Here is a 12,889-nt window from a genome sequence, read left to right as displayed (position 1 = left end):
GAACAAATTTCGAGGTAGAAGGTGGGCATGCCTTTTGAGGCGTTTAATTAATTTTTTAGTGCAGGAACCATGAATTTTGCAGGAGGGAAAATTTTTCACTTTCTCATAAATTGACAAATTTTATATGGATTTTACACCTCTCGTCGCCATGAGCATAATGGCACTATCTATTTCTCCATCAGAGTTCTGCATTTTTCAGTGATTTCCAGAATGCACGTGGAACCATGATTTCAACAAAAATAGGGAGTGGAACCATGAGCCATGAAATTTTCCCAAGGAGGTAAAATTTTGACATTTCAGAAGATAGTCAAGTTTATATTTTCTTTTCATGGTTTTCCGCAGGGATCGTAATGGTGAGATCAGATTCGCCATCTGAGTTGCAAATTTTTGGTCCATCCATGGAACAGAATCTTTGAGGAATCTCGGGGGGATCTAAAAGATTCCTTAAGCCCAGAATTCTCAACTTCTCAAAATTTGGATTTTGGATAGTCGATTCAGCACTACTCGACGCTAGAAATCTGATGGTGTCTTCAGATTTCTTATTCTATCATTTCTTCTTCTAGTCACTTTTCTAAGTTCCAGTACAGATGTCCACATTCTTGTGCGAGCAACCATCTTCATACAATCGATGCCTTGAGATCGATGGTCCGAGCAGCTTCAATAGTGTGACATCCACTTCTTCAGATGGCCCTTGGTTGTGAGGTATATGATGTGTTCATGTACTTCTTCTTTATGCATTATGTTTCACAGATCCTTGATTGATGTTGATGCAGGATCTTGTTTATTACATGTTTTCATGATTCCTTGCTTGATTTGATGCGGAATCTTTTATGTGATGTACTTGTTGTCATAACTCATCATGTTATGCTTTGAGATCCCTTGTTGTATGTTGTTGGGATACTCTTTTTGTTGTCATGCATGTGTTTTGCATTGAGATCCCTTTTGTGCCATGTTGGCGGGATGCTCACCATGCATGTTTTTGTGTCATACTGATAGGAGTCTTTTGATTGAGAGTTCTAGTTGTGGAACATCTCTTAGAGCCACTCCTACATGAGGGAATTTTTCCTTGTATGATCACGACATCATCTCTTATGTACATCACCATTATTGATAGCACTTAATGCAGCGACCTACACCATCTTGATACGGGGCCCGGAGATGTAGTCCCTCCTGGACAAACTCCGTTATCAATGGCTTATGTTTTCATGTGCTGATGATTGATATGTTCCTCTTCTTTTCCGCATGCAGATGTATTCATTAATGTTCTTTTAAAATGAAATTTAATACATCACGAAATTAAAAGGTCTTGGAAGGGTCCTTCTTCACACTTGGACCTAGATCAGCGCTATCTTCAATGCTACATTTGAGACAAAAATCAATGAATTTTTTGATGTCTTGAAAATGAAGGGAACCTTGTTGGGCCAATGTCCCAATATGAAACTGACACCATTGGTCTTTTAGGAATGGGGAATATGTTTTTGATGGGTGCCTATAATGTCTAATTTCCATGGATAAACTATAAATTGTGGCTATTTGTTCTTCTTTCTCCAGAAGCAACATTTGAATTTGCTACAACTAGGCTTTCATCTCTTTATTATCCTTTTTTAGCTAGCCCCTTATATTTTCCTCCCTAAACCTCAGGTTATCCATCTCCTCCCCCATTTTCTTCATCTTTTCCTCCATAATGCCAACATCTTCAACCCCTTTTGACTTGGCAATTTTCATCCATTTATAAGTCCTACCCCTCTCTTTCTTTAGTTCAAAGAATAGTTGAACTGAAAAGTGAGTAGGAAGTACCTTCCTTGCATCAATCCAAGCATAATAATAATTGAGATCTGTTTTAGGGTTTGGTTCCTGTAGGTCGAGATTCTATTCCTGTAGTTTGCGATTTTGTTCCTATAGCTTCATAGTCCCTTCATGTAGCTTCACAGTTTCTTCTTGTAGCTTCACAATTTCTTCTAGTATCTTTGTCAATTTTTTTGCGAACATTGTTTCCTTATTTCTTAGCCCTTATTATTGGACTTGTGGCTCTTTCCCTTAACTAATTTGGAGTTTATTTCAACTTCTTGTTTCTTTTCCTTCTTGGATTCTTCCTCTTGATGGCTAATTGATTCTTCAATAGTGATTGGAGTTGGAGAAGGTGGTTGAGGTTTCCCTTGCCTTTTTCTATTACTCTTTCTCCTTTTGAAGTATCATGGGGTTTCCCTTGGCTTCCTCCCTTTGGGTTTAATTGGGGTACTTAAAGCTGCTAGGGTAGCAACAATTTACTCTTCTAAATTCCCCTCTGAAGTGCTCTATTTCTTCACCATTTTTCTTTTATTTGGGGGTCTAGAGGATGTCCCAAGAGATTCTTAGGGCCTTTTATCTTCTTTTTCTATCAAATTAAGTTTAGCCAACGCTTCCTTAGACATTTCTACCTTTATTTCTACTTCATCTTATGTCTTTGTCCTTCCCTCTGCTTCCTTTCCTATTTCTTCCTCTGATTTTCCCTTTGATTTATCTTCTTCAATCTCAGTTCCACTTCTACTTCTGCTTCAATTTCCTCCTCTATTTCTACTCCTAGTCCCAATTAAGGTTGGACTTGGGTTTCTAAAAAGGCTTCTCTATCCATGTCTATAAAATCAATCCAAGAAACAAGGTTTTGCAGGCTCTCTAAAGCATCCAGGACTATCAACTTTATCAACCCATGGTGAGCTAGGTAGTGGTGTTTTCCTCATTTCACCCTTAGGTTCATTTCTTAGATATACTGAAGGAGGAGGTGAGGGATGCTTAGCCTCTCTTAGGCAGGAAAGTCTACTTGGAATCTGAGCTAATAGAGCAATCTAAACTGATATGCATACACAATGATAAGAATCCTTTCACATGAGATGCATTTGAGAACTTGGTAGGCTACTTCATCCCAAGGGTAGAGTAAGCTCTCCCTCCTTAATCCATTTTAATCTTCTATATGTTGCTCATCCTAAAGGAATAAATTCTTCTTCATTGTAGTGGCCTCCTATCTCTTTTCTTTGTTCCATTTTACTCCATTGGGAAGTGTGTTGACCCTACTAATAATTTCTTCATTTAGGTAAATGTGAGGCCTTTAAATACAGTGATAGCATGATGCCCCTCTAGCTCTTGGAGGTTTAAGGAAAATTCTTGGGAAATTTTGTCATCAAAGTCTCTTAACCACTCTAAAATCCCAAACCAATGAAAATTTGCAAAAATATTCCAAACATCATGGTGTTAATGCATCCTAGAGGGGTATGTAGGCTCCCTTTTGTTGAATCCCCCTCCCATGGATTCAAAAAACTTTTATCATAATGGAACAAGGGGTTTTCCTTTGCTGCTATAGGATCCTGGGGTTACCTGTGCAGTGGAAGTTGTTGAAACATAGGCAAATTGGAAAATTTGTTCTACAAGGTTGAGGGGAAAGGAAAATTCAAAATGCAATTTCTCTTTGCTCAATACACCTTATTATTTCAATACACCATGTATTTGAAGAAAACACTTAGTCAATTCATTATTTTTCTTACTGGAATTTAAAACTGTGTGAATTACAGAGTCCTTTTTCTGAGAATTGAAATGGTTTCTTAAGTTCTTATATCAAATGTTGGTAAGGATAATTTTTACTTACATGCTTCCTGATGATTTTCATTTATCCTTACCAATTCTAGTAAGAAATGAGCTTCTTGTAGCACCTTGTGACCTTCCCATAGCACTCTATGATATTCCTCCAGCACTGGTATGCAAAACTCTGTAGATTTCTGGAGCAACTTACACGGGAAATGTTTTAGCTATGTCGACCTCCTGTAGGATTGGCAGGCCTCCTTGGTGCTTAAAATAGACTTTTCATGCAAGATTAGATTAAGGGGGCTCAACTTTAGTGGTTAGTCGTTGAGGTGATGGGCCCAACAAGCTATGTAGTTGGCCACCACCTACCACAACGAACACCACATTTCACAATGAGAAGGCACATAGGCCCACCTCCTTGAGTTATATCCCCCATTTTATCTTTTTCCTTTCCCACATGTGGGTGGCATTAGAGAGGACTAGAGTTGACTGCAAAGATGGTTGAGATTAATCTACTAATTTTGGCCTATAAAACCTTTCATTAGAGAAATTTTGAGGTAAAAAATGGACCTCAAATGTAATAGGTCTGGGTTAAATTTCATGTAATAAAAGATAATAAAGGCAAAATAAGACCAAGGACATGGGACACGTATTCCAAGTTGAATGTTGGGCAAGAACTATAATGAGCATCACTTTTGGTTTATTTATGGCTATTGAAATTGGCAAAGGCATTGACAATGGCAAAGAGGAAATAATTAGCATTTATTTATGAAAATAAAGGAAAATAGGGGAACATGAAGGTCAAGAGACATATATTTGCATGCTAAGGAAATTAGAGAAAAATGAAGGAAAATGAAGAAAAAGGAGACATCAATAATAAAAAGGTATCAGAGAACCAGTACACAACCTTTTTCAGTTTTGGCTTGAGAATAGTGTTATTAAGAGAGAGAGCTCCAAGAAGAGAAAACAAGCATGCAAACAAAGGAAGGAAAATGACAAGCAAAGGAAAGAAAGGAGAAGGTTGGATCAACAAATTTAGCATGAAGATTTTGTAGGTAATGGGATGCATGTGTGATTTCCTAGCAGAAGTATGAATGCATGGTTCATGCATTGGTTTATTTGGTTCATTTGTTATATTGAAAGTTTTTAAAATGGATATCGAAAGTCCTTTTTCTAACATTCTTACAACATGATTAGTGAATGACTTGGGAATAATTATGGTGTCACAAATAAGATCATTGACAATTTTTTCTTAAAAGCGAGTACTAATTTAATTGTAAGTAGTTGTTGGACATATTCATCATCATTGCCCCCATTACCTGCTCACATGGAAATTTATTGATTTGAACTAGGCTTGAAAGGAAGATATAAGGCACACTTCATTGCAGTATTCCCATGGTATATAGACATCTCCCTAAATATACAACCAATAAAGGCATCATCAATAGCTAACCATGACCTATCTAAGATTAAGGGGTAACCCCCAAAATTTGATTTCAGGTTCAAACCCATAAAGTATGCTTGATACTCCCATGATTCTACATAAATTACTACATCCTCTAGAATTTCATTAGGTTTGATAGCTTAGAGAATCTCATTTGAGGAAAAAAGGGTATATAGTCCAGAGAATCTCATTCTCCTAGCCATGATTTCAGTATATCTTATTAATCTACAGTGTTTTCTAGGGCCAATAATCTATGAAAACATTTTGAGAACCCATCCTTATCATGTTAATAATTTCTCAATGTTGGAACCAACTATGATGATTCCCGATCACATAGGCATATATCCTTAAACATCTGTGGAAAATAGCTCCCCAATGATGGCACTGTGATTCCTAATCATACCCAACATTTTGAAAGTGTCCCAAAAACTTTTCTATCTCCATAAGGGCCATAGAGAAATATAAAGGAAAAGACTTTTCCTAATTCATTTGACTTGCTCTTAGTTTGGATATGAGCACTTAAAAAGAAGAGCTTATGATCTCCATCAAATCCTTCCAAACTTTTATAATTCCTATTGATATTCCATTTAATCTACATAAATGAAAGATGATTATTTTCAACAAGAAGACATAATGGCTTCTATGTTGGATCCCCCACACGTTGTTTCTTGAATCATTCTTACATTGGGATATTTTTAGTCTTTTTAGGGATAGATTTTTATGGGCACCCCTCTCTCATTTAAGAAAATGATTGTTATGGATTAAAATTTTGAAGGAACTCCCTACACTAAGGGCCCATTTGATGGCCATTTCCCCCCATTTTTTTTACCTCTTTTATGCCTTTCTTGTTTGCTAAAGACAAGTAGGTTTTTCTACCAACTATTGATGATTGACCAAGGCCTGTGGCTAATCCTCCTTTTCCTATCTCTTCTTTCTAAGAGGAATCCTTTCTAGGTCTAAGTTTATATTTGTATAGTTGTCTTCCTTTTACTCTTGAAGGAATGTACCACTAACTAGAGAGGTGTACTTAAGAGTTTAATATTCCATTCTCTACCAAAATAATACCTGTTGGGCACGGGATCCCCCAAGGGCAGTTTTGGAGCTAAAAGCCCACATTTTAGTCAAATTTTGTAATCCAAGAGTAAAGACTCCACATTTTGTGGTCGCAGAGCACGTAGATGTTCAAGAGTCATAGGGTTTCCCGCTCTTATTTTGGAAATGTAATGTTGGCTGTAAAAAATCTACCTATGGTTCGTAGACCATGGGATTGTATAAATAGAGCTAAGCTCTAAGTAGTAAAAGAGGAGGAATCAATGAAGCAATGAAGATATGATGTATGAGAGATAGCTCTGAAGTAGAAGTCTAAGTCTTGGGTCATAGTGTAGGTAGAGGCTCTGTAGCTGAGTGTGTAGAGGCCTAGAAGTCTACAGTTGAGTGCGTAGAACCCTACAGCTGAGGTTGCAGGGTGGGTCGAGTCTGTAGTTGTTCGGAATTATCAACAAAGAGAAGTATTCTGCAATTTTTGTGTCTTTATTTCTTATTTATGCATCTATTATATTGGGTATGAATTTCACTTATAATGCTTATATGATGCGTGAATGTATGTAAATGTATTGGTTAAGTGAACGTAAGTAAGAACATCTATTTACGCGAAGCTAACTAAGATCGATTAATAAGATAAGTAAGACACTTAGCCTAGTTTGGGAGATATTGCAGTTTGCTACCCTAGCAGCGCGAAAGTACTTCAACCCCTGGTTAGGGCTGCGTGGAAGCCGATTGTACCCTTTCGCGAAGGTACTGAAGGGTGGAACAGAGGATTAAGCAACCTGCATGAAGGCAGGTCTAGCTGGAATAAACCGACATCACAACCATCTCAAGGGTGCAAAAACTTGGTTCAAGCATCTCCCCACACTGCTTCGGCTGAGACTTCAGTCTGCGCCCCACGGGATGATTCCGAAAGGGCCATTAGTGTAGGGATTTGTTTGGATAACTAATGCTGAACCTGGGTCAAGCCCCCTCAAGCCAACAAATGGTTCCATTGCCGGAACCAGAATCTGCATAAGAGATGTGTGATGTCGTATCACTGGAATCCAATTAAGAAAGAAATTGAAGGCTGGTTGGACAAAAGGATTCACGAGTTCGCAACACAAGAAAACAAAAACCCTCGACTATTAAAAGAACAGTGATTGGACCGATACTTGTATATGGAGATCCACGAAATATTTTTCGCCTCCTTTCCTATTGAGCCATACAAGTGGATTGTGAAGCTAGCAGATAGCCAAGGAAGGTGGAAACTTGATGGTCCTATTGTGTGGACCCCAGAGCTAGTGCGAAGGTTGGAAGCATCAGAGGATAAGATCACCTGCGTTGTCGATCATTGGCTCGATCGTGTCATAGGATGATTTGTTACTGAGTTCGTGGTCGATACCTCAGTCAACTATAGCAAGGCAAAGCAACGCTTTTTCAAAGGACCACGAGGTAAGTATGTAAAATCTTTGAATACTTGGATTAAAATGTTGTTGTGCGAAAATTGGGTTATACAGCTACTTTGATGTTTGGAACTACGCGAAGCGGAAAAGTTACAAGAACAAAGGAAATATGGGTCCGAAGAATAGCCCCTTGATTTCACCTCAGGGGCGCAGATGAGGCCGAGGCAGAGGAGGACTTGGTAGAGGTGGCAGATAGTTGATTTGCTACAATTGTGGAGGGCTAGGACACTATGCCCGTGATTGCACTAATCCAACGTGCCTGTCATGCAAGTATTGCACGCTGTTAGATCATGAAACAGAAGAGTATCCCACATTGATAGCTAGGATATGTGACAAAGGGGCACTACCACCTCTCTCGACTCAAAACTTGCAGATGATTAGGTTTGAGCCACGCGAGGAAGATCCAAATGTAAATATAGTGCTCCGAAGTGGAATCACGATGGGAGATGACAAGGGGAAACAACTAGAAGACAATACATGGGTTTGCAAAGCCCCAACAAAAGAGGCTGAGTTTGATTTGGAGCGCGCTCGTGAAGCATTCATGGAAGCTAAGAAGAGCTTCGTTGAGGCCTCCACTTCAGGAAGCAAGGATAAGCCGGAGTTGGAGATGGACCCCTTTATGCTCACAACTTTCCTGGAAACCTGTATGAAGTTACTACGTGATAGTAAGGCTGTGAAAGGGTTACAAGAACTCATCAATAGATGTGTTGGGACCGCGCCAGGTGAATCGCGCGTAGTCTGAAAGATCGATAAGCATAAGAAAAGGACGGGGTGTGAAATGAGACTCATCGCACAGATCGGAGAATACAAAATGGATCAAGTCATCCTGGATTTGGGATCAGATGTGAATGTTATACTGAAACAAACATTGGATCGAATGGGGAGACTTGTGTTGCAATGGTCTCTGATTCAGCTAAGGATGGAAAATCAGCAAAAAGTCATACCCATGGGGCGACTACAGGGAGTGACTGTGGATATTGAAGTAGCGAGCACACTGGCAGATTTTGAAGTAATAGAGATTGTTGATGATAGCAATCCCTACCCTGCACTCCTAGGAATTGACTGGGCTACTGATATGAACGGGGTAATCAATCTGAAGAAGTGAAAGATGATCTTTGAGAAGAAATCACTGCGCGTAATAATACCCCTGGATCCTGTTGAAGGATCACGCTATATGGAACCAATCCGTGACTATGAGAGTGATGATGATCTGGACTGCATCTATAAGATAACAGCGCGAGACCAAGACTGGGTGAATCCCACCACGGATGGACGGATTACATGGAAGCGCAAGAGTTCTTGCACTTCAGATTCCGACGAAGAAATAGAACGTTGGCAGAATTGGTTACATGAAGTAACTACACTGAATTGCAATATGATGACCCGGTCGCTGCGTTGTGTGTCGTCTGAGGTAAGAAATCTACCTACTTATGATGGTCTAACTGAGGTAGATACCTTTTTGGATGCATTTGAAAGGGAGGTGCCAGAAAAGCAATGCTTCCAGGCCTTGGACTGGGTACTGCGCGCTACGCCTGCAAGATGGTGGGGTACGCACAAGGGAAGCTTTGATGATTGGCGCGAATATAGGAGGATGATGAGAGAACGATTTGGGAAGCCTAAGATGTGACTGACAGACAAGTACGATGGGTAGAATGATCCGTGCACATAGTTGGCTAAAGCGGAGAAGAACTATTCCACCACTGAGCGTGAGGGGCTAGCTATGGTGTACGCGCTCCAGAAGTACTAACACTACTTGCTAGGAGGCCACTTTAAGATGTATACGGACCACTCCATGTTGAAGCACCTGGTCAATAAGCCTGTGTTGGGCGGGTGAATTTGTAGATGGCTCTTATTGTTCCAAGAGTATGATTTTGAAGTTGTTGTGAACCCTAGACAATTGAACAAGGGACCAGACCATCTGTTGCACATCGAAACAGGGGAGGAACCTACTAATTTGGAGGAAGGATTACCTGACATGCAACTCTTTGCTGTGCGCGTCACGGATGGAAATTTCAAGGATATAATACACTTTCTAACAACTGGAACTGCGCCGAAAGGATACTCTGTCCAGAAAAAGAAGGAATTAGTGGTGCGCGCGATAGACTTCTCTGTCATTTCTGGGCATCTATACAAGATGGGGAATGATGAAATACTGCGAAGGTATGTACCTGAGTTTGAACAAAGCAGCATCCTCGCAAACACTCATGGGGGCACCGCGGGAGGACATTATGCAGGGAGAGCAACCACACAAAAGATTCTACGCGTAGGGTTGTGGTGGCCAACCCTTCATCAGGATTCAAAAGCATATTGCAAGGCATGTGATGTATGTCAAAGAATAGGTAGGCCATTATGGAGGGATGAAATTCCTTTGAATCCACAAATGACGTTGCAACCTTTCGAAAAGTGGGCAATATATTTTGTAGGACCCATTCAGCCTCAAGGGAAAATAGGCGAGAGGTACATTATCACTGTGGCGGAGTATTTGACTCGTTGGGCAAAAGTGCAGTCGGTGAAGGATTGAATAGGAATGACTGCTACGAAGTTCCTATTTGAGCATGTACTGACGCAATTTGGATGTCCAAGGATCTTGATGAGCGATCGTGGTACACACTTCCTGAATGAGATGATCAACGCACTAACAGAAGAATTTCAGTTGTATCACCAAAAGAGCACACCTTATCACCCACAGGCTAACAAGACAGTGGAGGAATTCAACAATATGCTTGAAAATGTGTTGACCAAGGTTTGCAATGCTTAGCGAAGTGATTGGGACCTACACATACCCGCAGTGTTATGGGCTTATCAGACGACGTGCAAGAAGTTAACGGGACAAACACCCTTTAGGCTGGTATACGGGGTTGAAGCGGTGATGCAAATGGAATACATCATGCCTAGTATGCGAATAGCAGTGCTGACGAGTATGACAAATCGCAGAGCCCTAAAAGAGAGGCTCGCGTAGTTGGACGAGCTCGAAGAAGAGAGATTTTTGGCTGGATTTCACCAACAGGTCCAAAAGTAATGTGAAAAAGCATGGCATGACCGACATATTAAGTTGTGCACCTTCAAGGTAAACAATCTAGTTTTGTTGTATGATAGTAAGTTTGATAAATTCCCTAGAAAATTCAGGATGCACTGGTTAGGGCCATATGTTATTAAGGAGATTATCGATGGAGGTGCAGTACAGCTGGTCAAGTTAAATGGAGAACCCTTCCCAGGAAAGGTGAATGGCAGTCGCTTGAAGCCATACACCGATGATCCGGCCATGTGACTATATGAAAGTAGCATAGTCTTAGCGCTCCAGGTAGCTGAAAGGAGGCACGAGACTATAAACTACACTGCCCGGGTTGGGGAGCTACGTGATTTGAGGACTGCGCGAGGCAACGAAGTGTCATAGGGTCTTTGATAACGCGAAGACAGCTACGCTAGCGCGCAGGTCTGCCGAAAAGTGACCATTAAAGTCACTATTCACAATTTGATGGTTAGTTTGAGGCCAAATGGAGCGGTCGACAGGCATTTAAGGCAAACTTTATGGCTTAAATTCTTGAAAATATACCACAAATCTAGCATTAATGGGCCAAATGTGGGGGGAAAGGTCGAATTTGAATTCAAAAAGCCCTATAAATCGTAGGTGGTTGTCCAACGAAAAACACTTGGCATTTTGAAAATTCAGTTGTTGCGCTATCAAGTGTGTATGGACCTTACGAATTTTGAGGCTTTGAGAGCAAGTTCAGTGTTTGAGACATTGTTGAAGGAGATGCAAGACCTCTTGACTAGAATGATGTCAACACCCGAGGAAGTTGTGCAGGAAATTGCAGTAGTAGAAGCCCCAGAGAGTGCCGGAGTAATAGTTGAGGTCCCTAAATCACCCAGAACACCGAGACCTAAGAAGGATAAGCAGGCTATGATCCCGGTGCACGTCTCACCAAGAAACCCACAAAGGACCAAGCTCACCTTGCAGGAAAAGGGGAAGGCCATTAATCTGGAGGCCGACGAGGAAGAATATGAAGAAATCCTGGTGGATGAGGAGGACATAGAAATGGAAGTTGAAACCCAGGGTGCGGACCCTATTACCTGGTTACCCAAATATGTTCCTTTGTGCAAGGGCAAAGCCAAGGTGCCAAAGGACATAGACGAGAGAAAGAGCTCCCTGTAAACTCTATTGCTCCCAGATGACATTGTTTTTGAGGGGCCACACTTAGGGCGAGTTCCTATACTGAAATTCGAATATTGGGACCTCGCAAATCATGAGAAATTCCCACATCTAGCGATTGAGCAGCTAATGCATTGATGATTGACGTGACTATTGGAACAATTGAATTGAAGCCATGGACCTAGCTCAAGGGTGTAGAGAAATCCAGGTTGCTTAACCTGCTCTGGGTGTTGCATTACCACCGCACCCTAGTGACCATCTTTGTCATCAGGCAGCTGCTCTGCTTGGTGCATGATGGGTGTTTGTGGCTGGAGGAGCCCATTCCCATCACAGACCACTTGATCCATCAGATTACACGGCTGCCTTACTCAGGGGAGGATCCAACCAATATTTCAGAAGGAAAAGGTGGCGAGTTGGCCCTCACGGAAGCTATGAAGAAGAAATTCAAGTTGGAGAAGAAGAAGTGAGGATATGCCATCTCCAGTATTAACAACCTTGCAGTCAAGGTAGCGACGCAAATACTAGCAGGGAAGGTGATGCAGAAGTGTCGCGCAGATGAGGTGCCCACGCTTGTGATTGCACTAGCGGCCCAATGCGCTGAAGGAGTCCAGTTCAATTGGGTGAATTATCTTTGCGGCGAGTTCCTTGCGAACTATCGCGAGGCACAGGAGCAGGGAAAAACATTTCACTACGCATGGCTCCTGCTGTCAATCGTACTAGTGGCATGGGAGCTGCCAGAAGACAGCCAATTCCCTTCTGTCGCATCGAACCTTCCAAAGGTAGCAAAGTATGCTTCGCTATGGGCAACCAAGGATGCACAACACATAAAAGAAAGCAAAATATTTTGGGTCTTAATGGAGATGAGTATCCAAATGGGGATCAATCGCAAGCCGCGATTGTCACCCACAGTATACGCCAGTTTGTAGAGCTTTGCAGAGTTCAAAGCGGATTTCCACCATGTTTTTATCAGGGCGCGGAAAGACCCCATGAAGATATGGCATAACGTACCATATCTAGTGACTGATGATGTGATCTTTTCTTTCCTCAAGTATTGGCCACTAGAGTGGTGCGCTCTAGTAGGCTCCGCGATGGAAACAGACAAGTTCACCATGCAGCGTAAGAAGGAGGAAACAAAGCTCCGAATGGTGCAGCTGGCTGAGAATTGCGGAAAGGAGGAAGTGGAGGCTAAGGCCCAAGCAACACGTGACACCACGAAAGTGGAGGAACAACAGAATACAAGAGAAGAAGTGCGCG

The sequence above is a fragment of the Pinus tabuliformis genome, chromosome 7, assembly GCF_031772625.1.
Source record: "Pinus tabuliformis cultivar Carrire ecotype Pingquan chromosome 7, CPIR1, whole genome shotgun sequence".
In the NCBI taxonomy this organism is placed as follows: Eukaryota; Viridiplantae; Streptophyta; class Pinopsida; order Pinales; family Pinaceae; genus Pinus; species Pinus tabuliformis.
Note: the sequence above shows the minus strand (reverse complement) of the source record.